We start from the raw sequence: 16,231 nt of genomic DNA, 5'->3' as shown, positions 1-16,231 counted from the left end.
TGGTACTTCTTTCCACACAGGGATATAGTTCTGGTGGCAAAATCGCACATGAATTGATATTTCTCCAGGAAATCGAGAACTAAAATGATCTGGTTACTTGTGTAAGCGACCTCCGGGAGGACAAGGAGTTAATGTGAGAAGCTCACTGGAAAACAGGGTATGGAGAGTCTCACACTCACTCTCATCAATACTAGAAGATCAACCTAGCAATTCCAGTTATCTTAACGGGATAACCTGGTGGTGTTATCAGGGAACTTGTCAATGAACTCCTTAACCAGAGAAATGGGAATGACAGACATGAGCCCCAGTGATATCCTGCTCGACACATGAGCCCCAGTGTCGAGCAGGATATCACAAGGGATATCTTCAACTAATCCCCATACAAGTGATAAGGGTTGCCGTCCACTCAGTTCTAGTATCATCACATTTTGCATTCTGTAGGTATTGTAATTAGGTGAATTTGGCCTGAGGGCTGTATCATCAGAGAGCGCAACAAGGGCCCTTCATTTCTACATGAATCCAACCCTATTTCATTCCCTTTTCTCTGTGGGATATCTTGTACATAGGAGTTTATTCCTACACAGAGATTAGCAGAATTTATCAGCTCTGGATCTGTTGCATGTTCTAAGCCTGAAATAGGGAGCAGTCTGAAGTGTACTTGTGAATTGAAAGGGGGGGGGGGGCACCTGTGCACCACAGTCTCGCAGTAGCAATCATCTCATGGAAGAACCTGAGCTACTTCTTCTAGTACCCTTTCCCTAGCTAAACCATAACATCCTTCCAAGTTTTTAGCTCGCTTCTTGTAGATTACTTCCCTCAATTCGTCATGTAACCCCGATCTAAATTGCTGGAAGGTGATCCATTCCAGATGAGGTTTCTCCTCAGGGGACACCCTCATGGATCGAGCAATGGATAATAATCTATTAAAGCAGTTAGTTACATTCTCCTCATCACCTTGCACACATCCGTAAAGCTGTCACAAGGTTTGGATGGGACCCTTTTTACAGGAGAACTCTGAGATTAACAGCTCCTTAAATTTTGAATAGTTTAAAGTCTCCTTCAATATTGGAGAAGAATATAGGAAGCTCCTCGCTTTGCCTGTTAGTTTACTCCTAAGTAAAATGAGCAACTTAAAGTCAGTCCAATTTCCTATTTTTCTCAGTTCCTCGACGTAGGCAAAAAATGCCAATACGTCATCAGATTCCTCCCCAGAAAACTTGCTGTAGATTTATTGCTTTAAAGAACTCGCCATCATCCATTCCCGAACTAGATGGTTGAACCATAATTGTATATCAGTTTACAATATCCTTTTTCTTCTTCACAAAATTTATATTTTAAAACTCTTAATATCAAACCTGCCCGATCTCAACCTATAACTTGCTCACTTTGATTCACTTGTTTTAAACCAGTGAACCAAATCCTGTTGGCTACACCACTGTAATACAGTGGGTGATCGGTTAACGAACAGTTCGGACTGCGAACAAATCGGACAACGAACACTTTCATGAAAGATTTTTATGTTCAGATAACGAACACCTCACAGAACAAACACAAGAAGAAGCGACAGTATGTAATATATTTGTAGAACAGTATTTTACTGCCATCTATGAATGGTTTCTGGAACGAGACTTTGAGAGTTGTATACATAACCTTTTTGTGTGCTAGTTGATTTCTGTTCTCTGAATTTTTGTAAGTGCTTTTCTGAACTTTTTATTTAAAAAAAACTGATAATATTATGGGGCCTAAAAGGAGTGGAGTGTCAAGAACTGTGCTCACCATAGAAACCAAGCAAGAGATAATAGCCAAAATAGAGAGTGGGCAGATGATGTCTGATGTTGCTAGGCAGTATGGCTTGAACAGGTCTACAGGGCACAATCTTAGCTAAGAAAAATATAATCAAGAAGACTCAAACAGCTAAAGGAGTAATGAAAATCACATCTGAGAAACAAAGATGTGCCATCCATGAAAAAATGGAGAGATTGCTTGTAGTTTGGATAAAAGAAAGGGAAATGAAAAGAGATGTAACTAGTATGACTATCATTCAAGAGAAGGCTGGAGAAATTTTTGAAGAACTGAAGAAACAAACTCCACATTCGTCACATGAGGATATAGAATTCAAGGCTATCACTGGATGGTTTGCAAAGTTTAGAAGGAGATCTGGCAATAAACATGTGGTAATGCACGGTGAGTCTGATAGTGCAGATAAAGAAGAAGCTGAGAAGTTCTGTCTCAAATTTCAAGAATTCATTAAAAAAAAATATTGTCCACAACAAATTTTCAATTGTGATGAAACTGGTTTATTTTGGAAGCGCATGCCAAACCGTACCTACATCACGAAAGATGAGAAAAATATTCCTGGGCATAAACCCATGAAAGACCGATTGACGTTACTTTTGGGAGCTAACACTAGTGGTGATATGAAGTTTAAACCACTTCTTGTCTATCACTCTGAGAACCCTAGAGCATTCAACAAAAATTCCATAATTAAAGAAAGACTGTCAGTGATGCAGAGATGTTTTCTCTCTCTTTTTTAGAAGTTCTTTTTGAATGTTGTCTGTGCCTGGTGCTTTATTATTTTTCATTTGTTTGAATGCTCTATGTATTTCTTCATTTAGTAAAAGAAGTTTCTTCTGGGTTCAAGGCGTCTTGATCTACGTTTTCTTCGGCTGCAAATTGGTCCATATTTCTTTTGTTTCATGGCTACTTGTTGTGACTCCATCTTTTTGCAATATTGAAAGTGGGTTGGGTGAGTATGTTCTAGTTATCTCTTTAACTATTTCATAGGTCTTGGAGTCATGTTTTTTGTATGCTTCTTCGCATATTCCTGCTTTTTCTTGTAAATATGTGAGTTTTGCTAATCTGCATTTTTTGCCTATTTCTTTTTTCAAATTTTTGTATAATATTCTGTTTTCTTCATTATCTTCTTTTGAGAAGTTAGTGTTGAATATATTTTTTTTTCTCCTATAAGTCCAAAACCTCTGGCGTAAGCCAATCATTATTTACTCTTGTCTGGTAGCCCAGGTGTTTTGTTGCTGTTTCTTTAATAATTTCATTACCTTTTTCTTTCCCCAAGACTCCGAGACTGTATCTAAAGCAAGATTATTTAATTTTTCTATTAATGTTCTCTGATAGTTAGATCTTGTCAAGCTATCGTTGAGTTTTGAGATGTCTTTCTTCTTTTGTTTTTGGTGGTTTATTCTCTTTCTTTTGAAACTGATTTTTAGTTTGGCTGATAGTAGTTCATGGTCTGTATCCATGTCAATCTTTTTTAATGTTTTGACATTTTGGAAGGAATGTTTCCATTTCTTATTAACAATTATATAGTTTTTGATTTCACTGTTTGGTGATGTCCAGGTGTATTTGTGTTGTGGCCTGTGGTGTGATTAACAGTTGATTTATTTTGCAAAAATTAATAGAGTCCTCTCCTCTCTCATTCATATCTCCATGACCTAATTTTCCCCATTACTTCTGTTTTATCTCACAGTACTGACCGATCTTTGCATTAAAATCTCCCATAATAATCAGGATATCTCTTGTACTTGTTTGCCAGATTTCTTCTTGCAGTTGTTCAAGAAATTGGCTATATTCCTGCTCTTCATGTGGTCTGGGGCATAAACTTCTATTATTTTTATATATATTCTTTTTTCTTTTGTTTTGAATCTTACTGAGATGATTCTAGAGGAAATTGATCTTACATCAACTATTGAGTTCAGGAGCCATATTTTAATGATTAGTGCTACACCTTCTCTGTGATGGTTATCTTTCCTTCCTGATATGCTTGCGTTTTTTATGTTGATTTTTCCCTCACTTGTCCAGTGGGTCTCTGCAACTCCCACTATTTCCCATTTAAACAGTTCAAATTCTCTCTCTATCAGTTTTAATTTTCCAGGTTTGTACAGCGTTCTGATGTTGATGGTTGAAATATTATATATGCAGTTTGTGTTCTGCATTGCTGTCTTCTCACCTACTCTATGTGGGCTTGAGTTAGGTGCGTCAACTCTCCCACACGCGGTAGCATTATTTGTGCTTCTATTTGCTGGCCGATTCATCTTTAAAGATTGACTGACTCTACGATGTTTATTAATAGTGTTGTGCATTTTTAATAGTGTAAACAAGTTGACATTCAGTGTTTTATTCATTTTATGTAGCTATAAAATGGATACATCTCCAAGAAAGCATTCATGACTCAAAGACAAATTGCCAATGAGTGTGGTGTTGGTTTGGGTACTGTTAATGCAAATTTTAAAGACGTTTAAGGAGACAGGTACCTTTTTTCCTGACAGAAAAGGAAAATGTGGGTGAAAAAGGAAAACTACACTTACTCAAAATCATTTACTAGTTAAGAAAAGCAAAATTAGCTAAAGATTGTCTGCTGTAAATTGAGACTTGGCAGCTAGGGGATTAATTTTTCTGACATGATAGTCCATTGAAGATTTTTGGAAGTAGGGAAGACTGCCCACAGACCAAAAAAGAAAACTGTTTACGAAGATTATGCAGAAAAAAGAGGCTCCAGTGGACAAAAGTGTACAAAGATTGGACTGTTGAGAATAGAAGGTGGTCATATTCTCAGATGAGAGCCATTTCTTCGTCCAAGGACAGCAAGTACCCTGTATTTGCAAATCAGCAGCTGAGAAGACTTCTCCTGCCCACCTTCAACAAGCTACTAAACATCCAGCTCAAAAGACTTTGGTACAGATGGGAAAGAAATCAAGTGTTCTGCTATATGAAGATTAAAATAATCACATGTAGATGAATGAATGACAGAGTGTGAGACTTTCTTAGTTGGCACACAAGGAGGGATTGCATGATGGAGTTTAAACTTTTTATGGGATGATGCTGTTATGTTTGGTGTGGGTAATGTCAGCAAACAGCTTGCATAATCAAAAAAGAAAACTGTTTACGAAGATTATGCAGAAAAAAGAGGCTCCAGTGGACAAAAGTGTACAAAGATTGGACTGTTGAGAATAGAAGGTGGTCATATTCTCAGATGAGAGCCATTTCTTCGTCCAAGGACAGCAAGTACCCTGTGTTCGCAAATCAGCGGCTGAGAAGACTTCTCCTGCCCACCTTCAACAAGCTACTAAACATCCAGCTCAAAAGACTTTGGTACAGATGGGAAAGAAATCAAGTGTTCTGCTATATGAAGATTAAAATAATCACATGTAGATGAATGAATGACAGAGTGTGAGACTTCCTTAGTTGGCACACAATGAGGGATTGCATGATGGAGTTTAAACTTTTTATGGGATGATGCTGTTATGTTTGGTGTGGGTAATGTCAGCAAACAGCTTGCATAATCTCTTTACCATGCCTACCAAAGGAACATATGGCAGTCTACGTGTATACTATTGAGCCTCCCAAGGTAAAGAAAAGATACTAGCCCATGTAGGATACTCTGGAAAAGACTATTTTCAAGTCACAATTAAGAAATAACTGTTTTTGTCTAAGCGAGAGCAGATTCTTTGACACAAAGACTTTGAATGAGCAATGTGAAAAACAGAGCAGGCTATTCTGCCTTGTAAAACTGTAGACTTGGAACCCAAAATCCAAAGATTTGAATGTACAAGTGCACGATCAAGATCAAGCAACGAAGATTGATCTGCACCCTTCAGAAGTGGATAGTGAAGGAAATTCAATGCTCCATTGCACTTTTCCCTTAGTTGATGAAAGTGTGCAAGAAATGTAAGCTTTCTGCCAAAGATGAGTCCTAAGAACTTCACTTCTGTTGTTACTTGAATAATACTCTGATTCTTAACTTTGGATTTGGGTAAAAGTGCAATTTCAGCAGAATTGTATACAAACACTTTTTTTCTGCTGAAAATCTGAACCCATTACAAAGAGTTCATGAAGAGATGTGATCAACTGCCTGTTGAAATTGTCTTCACAATCAGCATTAATGAGACAAAGACAATGAAAATAGGCAGAAACATTGAAAATATCAACTGCATCATGAATGGAGGACCTATAAAACAATTATTTATGCTTACAAGTCACACTGTATAGAAAATATTGAGATAGGGCATTGGATCCCAGTGGTGGTCTGGAAAACAGGATAATAAAGACTCGGGAGAAGTACAGCAAAGAATACAGGAAGAAAAACAGAGAAAAATAGGAAGAATGTAAAGGACTAGTGTCCTCACTGGGAGTTCCCCTCCACCACAAACAGGTGCCTAATGTGGAGTGGTGGGGGGGGGGGAGGAAACGGAAGGCTGTGATAGAAGTTGGTTGATTCTGCCTATACCTCTTACGTTGATGGTGCCTATCTGGAATTCTTCCAATAGACTGAAGTTTGTTCCAGTAGCTAACTTTTCACTGTTCACTCTTGATTTCCTAATAAAAACAGCAGGTGACCTTGTTTAACTGGACAATGCTCCAGCTGTCATGACATCCATCCTATTGTACCATCATTGTTTTAAACCAAAAGAAGCCAATAAGAATAGAATTTGGTTGGCACAATTGCCACACATCTTTGTTCATTCAGTAACCAGGTAGATACCTACTAAGGAATGCACCGTGAGAAGGTGAGAACTGGATATTAGGTCAACATCCCTGGTTAGTTCCTTCTATGCATTCTTTGAGAGGAAGTCTTCTTCCAGCTATGTAGCTTTGGTCCTTAAGCAATCATGTAAATTTATGCATATTTTAAAACTTTCTAGCTAGTAGTCTTTCACTTAGATTAGTATTTTCTGTAATTTGAGCAAGTAAAAATCAGTACAAATATTGAAGCTCCAATTGTTTGAGTATCGTTTCATACATATGATGACATGATGCAAATTTTCTTATGGGACTTCCGTATTTATACAAAACATGCATGCCATAACAAAATAATAATCATTAGCCAAAAATATTGTTACACATATTGTAAATTATTTCAGTTAGTTGAAAAAATAATAAACATTTGAATACAAAAGAACAGAAAAATGTATGCATTACATCAGAATCCTTTTAAACATGCAGTAATATGGTAACTAAGATAAAACACAATTCAGATGTATATGTACGAGGATGGTCCGAAAAGTTCTCTGCCTCGACCATAGATGGCAACACTATCAGCAAGTTTTTCTTTCTAAGTTGGTACATCTATCATAAGCATCCCTGTGAAACTGCAAGTGATTCTATCAAATAGTTTGCTTTATACAGCTGTCTGAAGCAAAAGTGTTGTCTGTATCCCTTGAAATGGATAAAATTGAGCATCGTGTGGTTATAAAATTCTTTGTAAAAGAAGGCTCAAAAGAAATTCATTCGAAGTTCATGAGCACTCGTCTCCTTCATTTTCGACAATTAAGAAATGGGCTGCCAAGTTTAAACGTGGCTGTACCAGCCTTGAAGATGATCCACGTGAAGGACGTCCAAAAAGTGTAACACCACCAAAAATCGATTAAGTGCATGATATGGTATCAGATGACCGGTGAGTCAAAGTGCGTGAAATTGCTGAGACTATAGGCATTTCAAAAGAAAAATCCAGCCACTGGGGTGGGAAAACCAGCTCATCTCGGTGCTGATCCCAAGCCCGGATAAATGCAGAGGGTTGGCATGAGGAAGGGCATCCGGCCATAAAAAAAAAAAAAACATGCCAAAACCAAGGATAACGGAGAAAGGACAACGGCTAGGGCGTTCCCCATAAGCGATGCGCAGTTCCGTCGCCCAAGGACTGTGAGAAGTGGGCTTTGGCTACTGAACCAAGGACGGGTTTGACTAAAGAAGCGAGTCCAACAGAAAAAGAGAATGTGTAAAGTAAGAATCGGGTCGCTGAATGTGGGTACAATGAATGAGAAGAGCAGGGAGATAGCAGACATGACAAAAAGGAAGCTGAAGATCTTGTGCGTGCAGGAGACAAGGTGGAAGGGCAACAAAGCAAAGGAGCTGGCTGAAGGATAGAAACTGTTTTACAGTGGGGTAAATGAGAATGGAAGAAACGGAGTTGGAATCATCATCTACAAGGAGCTGAAGAGTGGAATCTGTGAGGTGGGCCAGAAGAACGATCAGATTATGAGTGTTAAGCTTGAGATTGGAGGAAGTGTGGCTGTGATAGTGTGTGGCAAAGCTCCACAAGTAGGTTGTGATGAGGAGGTGAAAGAGGCATTCTGAAGAGAACTTGACCAGGTTGTAATGGGAATTCCTGATGGTGAGAGAGTGATCATTGGAGCAGACCTGAATAGGCATGTAGGAAGATGACGAAGTGGTGAAGAAAGGGTGCACGGAGGTTGGAGTAGTGGTGAAAGAAACGAAGGTAAAAGAATCGTAGAGTATGCTGTGGCCTTCGACCTGGCTATAGCTAACACGTGGTTTAAGAAGAGAGTTGGACACCTGATAACCTATAAGAGCGGGGATAGAATGAGTCAGATTGACTTATATTATGTGCATGTAGGAAACATCTGTAGGAGGTGAAAAACTGTAAAGTGATTAACTTTACAGTTAATCACTTTAATTAATCATATCAGTTAATCACAGAAGTGGCAAAAAGATAGGAAAATAAAGTGGTGGAAATTGGAAGAGGAAGGCCCAACGAATAAGTTTAAAGAAAAGGTACAGAAAGAAATGAAGTTACCAGAGGATGTGGAATGTAAATAGTCAGATTATTAGAAAAATTGGAGAAGAGGTGCTCGGTATAACATCAGGAAAGGGGCCGCCCGAGGATAAGGAGGTATGGTGGTGGAATGAGGAGGTTAAGTTGTTAAGCAGTTGGAGATTAAGGAAAAGAAAGAGGCAAAGAAAAAATGGGACATGACTGGAACTAGAGCCGACAAGGAGGCATATAGAGTAGCGAAGAAAAATGCAAAAAGAGCTGTGGCAGGGGCGAAGGCAGTTGACGAGGTTTATGAAGTACTGGAGAGAAACGGTGGTGAAGCTCAGTTGTTGAGAATAGCAAAAGCTAGAGGCCTCAAAAGACATAACATCAGTCAAGCAGCTAAAGGACGCCTCAGGAGTAGAACTACAAGAGGAGGACAAAAATCATAGGAAGATGGAAAGAATATTTCCGTAATCTGCTATATGAGGAGAATCCAAGAGAGAGGTGTGAGGATGGACAGGCAAACGAGGGATCGGTGCAGGACATCAGCAGAGGGGAAGTGCTTTGGGTAATGAGAAAAACGAAGAACGGAAAGGCTGTGGGAGTGGACCAGATACCTGGGGAAGTGTGGAAAAGTCTGGGCAGCAAGGGTGCAGACATGTTATGAGATTTAATGAAGAAAATAGCCCAACAGGAAAAGATACCAGAGGAATGGAGGAAAAGTATTCTCGTCCCAATCTATAAAGGAAAAGGAGATGTTCAGGACTATGGCAACTATAGAGGGATCAAGCTGATATCACACACTTTGAAGATATGGGAAAGAGTAATTGAAGGAAGGATACGGCGGGAAACAAAAATTGGCGAGAAGCAGTTTGGATTTATGCCAGGAAGAGGGACAACGGATGCGATATTTGCGCTAAGGTGACTAATGGAGAAATATAGGGAGATGCAGGTGGAGCTGCATATGGAGTTTATTGACCTGGAAAAGGCGTACGACAGAGTGGTCAGGGCAGGAGGTGTATGAGGAAGAAGGGAGTGTCAGAGAAGTAAGATGAGGTTGGTGAAGGAGATGTATGAGGGAGCAAAACTCAGGCCAGGTCTAGTGTCGGCATGACAGAGGGGTTCCCCATTGTCGTCGGGCTCCACCAAGGATCAGCCCTGAGTCCCTACCTCTTTGACCTGGTCATGGATGTACTAGTGGAGGATGTTAAGAGGGAGGTGCCATGGAACATGATGTTTGCTGACGACATTGTTCTTTGCAAATCATCCTGAGAGAAGCTTGAAAAGACCCTGGAAGAGTGGAGAAAGGTACTGGAAGCAAGAGGCATGAGAATTAACTGGTAAAGACTGAATATATATCAACGGGGAGTGCCGAGGATATGGTTATGCGACTCCAGGGTGAAAGGTTAATTTCAGGGAAGAAATTTAAGTACCTCAGGTTAGTTGTCGAGAGGAATGGAGACCTGGATGAGGAAATACAGCACCGAATAACATGCGGCTGGATGAACTGGAAGAAGATGAGTGGGGTCCTGTGCAACAAGAGAGTGAGTTGTAAGATGAAAAGAAAGCTGTATAAGATGGTAGCGAGGCCGGCGATGCTTCATGGCACGGAGATGTGGCCTATAACAAAGGCACAGGAGAGGAAGATGGAGGTGGAGGAGATACAGATGTTGAGATGAATGAGTGGTGTGACAAAGAAGGACAGGATAAGGAATGATTAAGGTCGGACCAATCGGTAAGAAGGAGGCAAAGAGGCAGGCCCAAGCTCAGGTGGAAAGATAAGGTGGCAGAGGATCTTAGGGAGAAAGGATGGAGTCGGGAAGATGCCCTTGACCGGAGAACCTGGAGGAAGAAGATTAAAGATGGGAACGCCGACCCTGTTTAATATGGGATAAAGGTATAGTGAAAGAAGAAGAAGATAGGCATTTCAAAGAATATGTAGGATATATTCTGCATGAAGAATTGCAAATGTAAAAGCTTTTGCGCAAGATGGGTGCCACAATTGCTCACAGCAGATCAAAAACACACATGCATGAAAATCTCTGAACAGTGCATCGAGCATTTTGACAAGAATAAAACTTTTGCGTGTCAATTTATAACTATGGATGAGACTTGGATTCATCATTACACACCAGAATCCAAGCAGCAGTCAAAACAGTGGACAGAAGCCAGTTGTTCAGTGCCAAAGCACATGATGTCAGTTCCATCAGCAGGAAAGGTCATGGCATCAATGTTTTGGAATGCTAAAGGCATTTTGTTTATTAGGAAAATTAAGAGATCTGCACTATGAATTGTTGGCACATCTGCCCTATTCCTCAGATTTGGCTCCCTCTGACTTACCAAAACCAAAACTCTTCCTTGCTGGTCAGCATTTTTCTTCAAATCAAGAGGTGATTGCAAGGCTGTAGAGGGATATTTTGCAGATCTTATTGAGAACCACTACAGGAATGGGATAATGGTGATGGAACATTGGAATAAATGTATTAGTCTTAAGGGAGATTATGTTGAAAAATAAAAATAATTTTTAAATTATAAATTCGTATTTTTCATTGTTAGGCTGAGAACTTTTCAGACCACCCTCACATATATTAAAAAATAATAATAATACAATTTTGGAAAATGAGTTTAGATATTAGGTTACTGGACTGGATTAGAAACTGGCTGCCTGATATCTATTAGACAGCCAATTGTGTATGGATATGGAGGAGCAGTATCAATGAAAAGGAAAGTCAGAAGTCAGTCTCTGGAGGATTAGCACTTGGATCAGGGCTGCATAAATCCACTCACCATGGGTGAGTTATCAATGACAAGTGAATTTTCAGCCTTGTTGATAATGTGTTCAAAATGTATTGCCTTATTTTCTTTGCATAAGTTACACTATTTTTTTTTTTTTCATTTATAAAAATCATCTTATTCATTATCAAATTATCTGATCACAGGGAGCCTCCAATGAATGCAATAAAGAAGTTTCATTTTCAACCAGGAGGTAATTTTTTTTGTAATTGCCAAAAGTTAGTTTGTGCAGAGATGCTCTCAAAGATGCCTTGCTAGTGTTTCTAAAATGTGAAGTAATTTCTATCCATGATAAGATGTGGCACTATTTATCTCTTGCCCTCTGTTACAAATAAAATATAGTAGTAGTTGATGGACAGATATCAAAGAGTGGTTTATGAAGAAGCTGAGTCCAGGTGGCAGGTGACTAGTGGTGTACCTCAGGGCTCAGTATTTGGCCATCTGTTGTTTAATTAACATTAATGATATTGGAAATAATTTGGCAGGATATATCTACTTGTTTGATGATGATGCAAAACTGGGAAAAGCAATAGTCAATGAAGGTGATATAGATATCTTGCAGGACGACTAAAATATGCTGGTGGTATGGGCAAAGATAAATGACTATCAGTTGAACATGGCTAAGTGTAAGGTGATGCACTTTGGGAGGATGAGATTACATGCTGTGTACTATATTAATGGAATTAAACTGCAAGAAGTTGATGAGGCAAGGGACTTGGGGATTATTATAGACAGAGAACTGAAGTTTAGAAGGCATATTGCAAAGGTGGCCAAAAAAGCACATCAAATTACATGGTTGTTGAAGAACACACTAACAAGCAGGATAGGTTATAATTGATTGTTATAAATTCCCTATCCCTTATAAATTCTTCTAAAGTGAAATTTATTGTTCCACTTTATAAGGCATTAATGAAGCCATACCTGGACTATTGCACACAGATCTGGTCACCTGGATTCCTTGGTGATGAAGGAGTGGTGGATAGGTTCCAGAGGCAAGTAACAAAGATTGTTGCAGGTCTGTGGAATGTTTCCTATGAGGATTGACTGAAAGTCTGTGGGCTCCAAAAACTAGCTGATAGGAAAAAGAAAGAAGAGAATGAGGGATCATGCCTGGAAATTGTGTAAGAGTGTGGTTAACAAGTGTGTTAGGACTAGATATTTTGCTTGGAGGGTGGTAAATGTGTGGATGCGTTGACAGAGATGGGTAAGAGTGCTTCATCTGCGAATGAGTTTAAGAAGTATGATAAGTATTGTGTGAATAATGGTTAGTGTGTTAATGTAGAGTGTCTCACAATGAGTCTTCCGACCTATGGAGACACCATTATAATAATAATAACAACATCTATCATGCATCTATAGATTTATTATGAAATAAATAGGTCATGTATTCACAAATATTTAATTTTGCATAACTTGTAAGTCATCACCACTCTTATAGAAATCAGAGATCTTACTAAAAAAAAAAAATTCATTTAATAAGATGATTGTTTCACTGCCAAGTGTAATTCTTCCAGTACCCTCTGTAATCATTAAGCTGGCATGCAGTTGTAATGATAATATTGTTGTATGTTTATTATCTTAATTCACAACATGAATTACTTACTACTTATCCTCTTCATGGCACATAAGACCGAGAGTTGTTTCTTCCATATACCTCTGTCCTGAGCCACCAAGTTCTGCTTCTCTCCAGCTCTTCCAGCCAGTCTTCTTATCTTTTGTCATTCTCTGCCAAGCTCATTTAAGCCATTCCTTTACTGTTTTCCTTCTGGGATGCACGATAAAGCCACTCTAGGAATCTCTGTGCTGTCCATTCTCAGTATGTGTCCAATCCATTTCTATCTGCATTTTTTATTTGATGTTTTTTAACACAGTTAGCTTATATAAGTCATTGTTTGTTATATGTTCGTGCCAAAATATTTTATGCAGATATTTTGTTTGAAAATTTGTTTAGTATCTATGCTGAGGGCATCATGCATGTAGCATTGGATGAAAGGTGGTGAAGGTAACCCAGAAGACTACAGCAATACTAAGTACAAACTTCAACCAGCAAAGATAAAAAATAACAGAGTGGCAATTCCATTATATAAAGTCCTGATCCGGTGAGATCTGGATTATCTGCTCCGATCAGGTCAGCAGATAACAAAATGATATCAGGACTCTACAATGTTAGTTATGAGGATAGACTGAGGGCAAACTATAGTATTTAGTGAGATAAATGGCTTTTTCTTTGAATAAATTTATAAGTGCAGCGATGCAAAAGTTTGGTATTATTCTACTGGATCCTAGACTTGTGTTCTCAATTCCATGTTGAGCTAGACCAGCTCAACTTAAAAGGGAGACGTCTGCAAAACTCCTATTCTTTATGTTATAGACCTTTCTGAATGTGTATTCTGGAGTTTACCAAGTTCTATATTCTTGCAATTTGCCCTGTTTTGGTCAAACATAAAGATCAGTTAAAAAACATATTTCAGAACACCAGAGTCATATCCTGCGATTATCAAATCTCATAGATTTGATAATGGTGGGATATGGCTATGTGGAACTGACAACGCTAGCCACAGGATTCAATGGGATAATACCAACTTTTACATAACTATACTTATAAATTTGAATGCTCATTCGAAGAAAATGCTGACGCCTTACTCCATCGCATAAGCTTAAATTGCAATGACCGTCTTTCTGTTCCAAAATTTGGGAAATTGTTATCCTCAAATTGTATTAATTTTTTATGCAACTTCCACCTGAAAGGTTGTAGAATACATAGCACTGTAGGTGAACTGAGGGTTTTTTCTATTTTTTATATAGTCCAGAAGCTTTGCTCTAGGAGAAGACTAAACATGGAACCTATTTCAAGCTACCTCAGGCATCCAATAAGCAGGGGGATGGTTTTGCATCCATCGCCCTGCTTATTGGATGCTGAAATTTGTCTCCCACTTAAAGACAATTGCAAGCACCAATGCTGGGATTTAAACCAGCTACCTGATAGTTGGATATGCTAACCACATTTTTAACATGCCCGTGTGAATGCACCCACCCACACACACACAAAATTTTAATTATCCTAATTATGATGTAATTGCATTTTTAGATGGATTTTATTACAACGTACATCCATGTCTCAGGTGGTTTAGGAGAGGGCAACATATTATTGCAAGATATTAATCTAACAACTCATAACTATTTCACTACTACAAGTACCGAAGTTAGAAAAATGCAGAAAGTGGATCTTTAATACCATGATGCATCTTACTGCTTATGCAATGTGTCACATCTACAAGATTTCCAACTTATTTTTAACAGGTCCTCAAAAAATGTATATGAATTCTTATAATATTCTATGCTGTTTTCTCAGTATCACATAATGTTATCAATAGAACTATACTTCAATGCTATTTTTAATTATTGCATAATTTAATCTCAGGAAATTGTTTTCAATATAGCAAACCATTACCATTATTAAACCATTATTTAGAACTTAGCAAATCTTAAATGTGAAGCAGGCAGCACGAGAACTTTTTTGAGGCTTCCCAAAAGCTAATATGAAACACTTTTTTTCTCCTGAAACTAAAACCAGTGAAGATTTTAGTTCACTTACGATTGTCAGCAAATGAAACTCATTAGCTAAACCATCCTACTTGCATAAAAATGCAAGTATTACATAAAGCCTAGCTACATGCTCATTAAAAGAGTTAACATTTGGAGATCAGTGAAAATGTTCCACCTATATTCAAGTATAGTTAAGTATTTAAGAAGCAAAGCCACACCATCATATGAAAGGTGTTTAGCAAGTATAAGGCACTTTTTTTTCTTTTTTAAATTTTGATTTTTTAAAAACGTACTTTTATATTTTTGTAGCCATATTGTGGCAGATAATTGCAAGTCTATTCTATACATTAATTTTTCGATAATTTAAAAAATCTAAAGGAATTTTTAAACAAAGTAAGTCTCTTGGCACGTATTGACTGATGTTCATTAGAGCTGCATCTGGGTTTTAATTGTTGTGATGTTTGTTGTGATCAATGAAGGATGAATCCTTCATTCATCACAACAAGCCTAAAAAAATCTGGATTGGCTCAGCACGGGATAGAAACTAACCACAACATCCTTTGATCAAAAACTCCTCTTACATAGATCCCACTATAAATTTGAACGTTTATTCAAAGAAAGTGTAGAGGCCTTACTCCATCATCCTAACCTGGATTGGAATGACTGTATATCTGTATCAAAAATCTGGGAAAGTCTTATCAGGATAACTCATTAATTCATATTAATTTTATGTTATTTAATATTAGTAATTAATATCTTTATTTCAATCATGTCTCTGCTTAAAAATATTCCCTTTAATACTTAGCGATATAACATCACGCAGCTTGTTCTATTTTTAAATGATCTATTGTTAGTATTCCACCTTGTATTTTCTAAAACTGTTCTTGTAGTGCCACTGAAGATGGTCTGCAATTTTCAGACTGAAATATTTGGCTAATTAAATATCTTTCTTGTGTTTACTTGCTTATATTATTCTATTTAATAGCTTGTCATTTGGCAGTCTATCAAAAGCCTTTGCAAAATCTAAGTACGCCACTGTATATGCATCTCCCCTGTTCAAGGTATTTATCACCTTGTTATAGTACATAAGTTAGTGAAACATGATCTCCCCTTTACAAACCCATGCTAATAACCACAGAGAATACTGCTGTTATCAACCCATTTCTGCATCCTACTTCTCACCAATTTCTCCAGGACCTTCACCACAAGTTGAGATATACAGACCAGGCTATAATTTGAAACTACAGCCTTATCACCATCTTTATGCAGTAGAACAATTTTACCCTCCTGCTCTTAGAACCGTGTAAACCTAAAAGAAAGGGTTCCTCCAAAGTACTTTCTTTTTCCAGATTTCATACTTAAGCTTCACATTCATCATCTTAT

At 38.0% G+C, this 16,231-nt stretch overlaps 1 pseudogene across 2 annotated transcripts in view; it reads right to left on the bottom strand.

The window, feature by feature from the left end:
- Positions 1 to 16,231, bottom strand: part of LOC150106295 (hexosaminidase D pseudogene) — a 51,358-nt pseudogene that overhangs the window by 23,236 nt on the left and 11,891 nt on the right. Inside the window, exon 2 of one of the 2 annotated variants that reach the window (XR_016548296.1) lies at positions 12,224 to 12,374. The exons of the other annotated variant lie outside the window; for it this stretch is intronic. The product of XR_016548296.1 is annotated as a hexosaminidase D pseudogene, transcript variant X1 (transcript). The remainder of the gene's footprint in view (positions 1 to 12,223; positions 12,375 to 16,231) is intronic. 2 annotated transcript variants of the gene reach the window in all.

Source organism: Typopeltis vanoorti, chromosome 5 (genome assembly GCF_054136105.1).
Source record: "Typopeltis vanoorti isolate ZY-2024b chromosome 5, IOZ_Tvanoo_1.0, whole genome shotgun sequence".
Taxonomy (NCBI): domain Eukaryota; kingdom Metazoa; phylum Arthropoda; class Arachnida; order Uropygi; family Thelyphonidae; genus Typopeltis; species Typopeltis vanoorti.
This window is presented reverse-complemented; position numbering and strand designations above follow the sequence as displayed.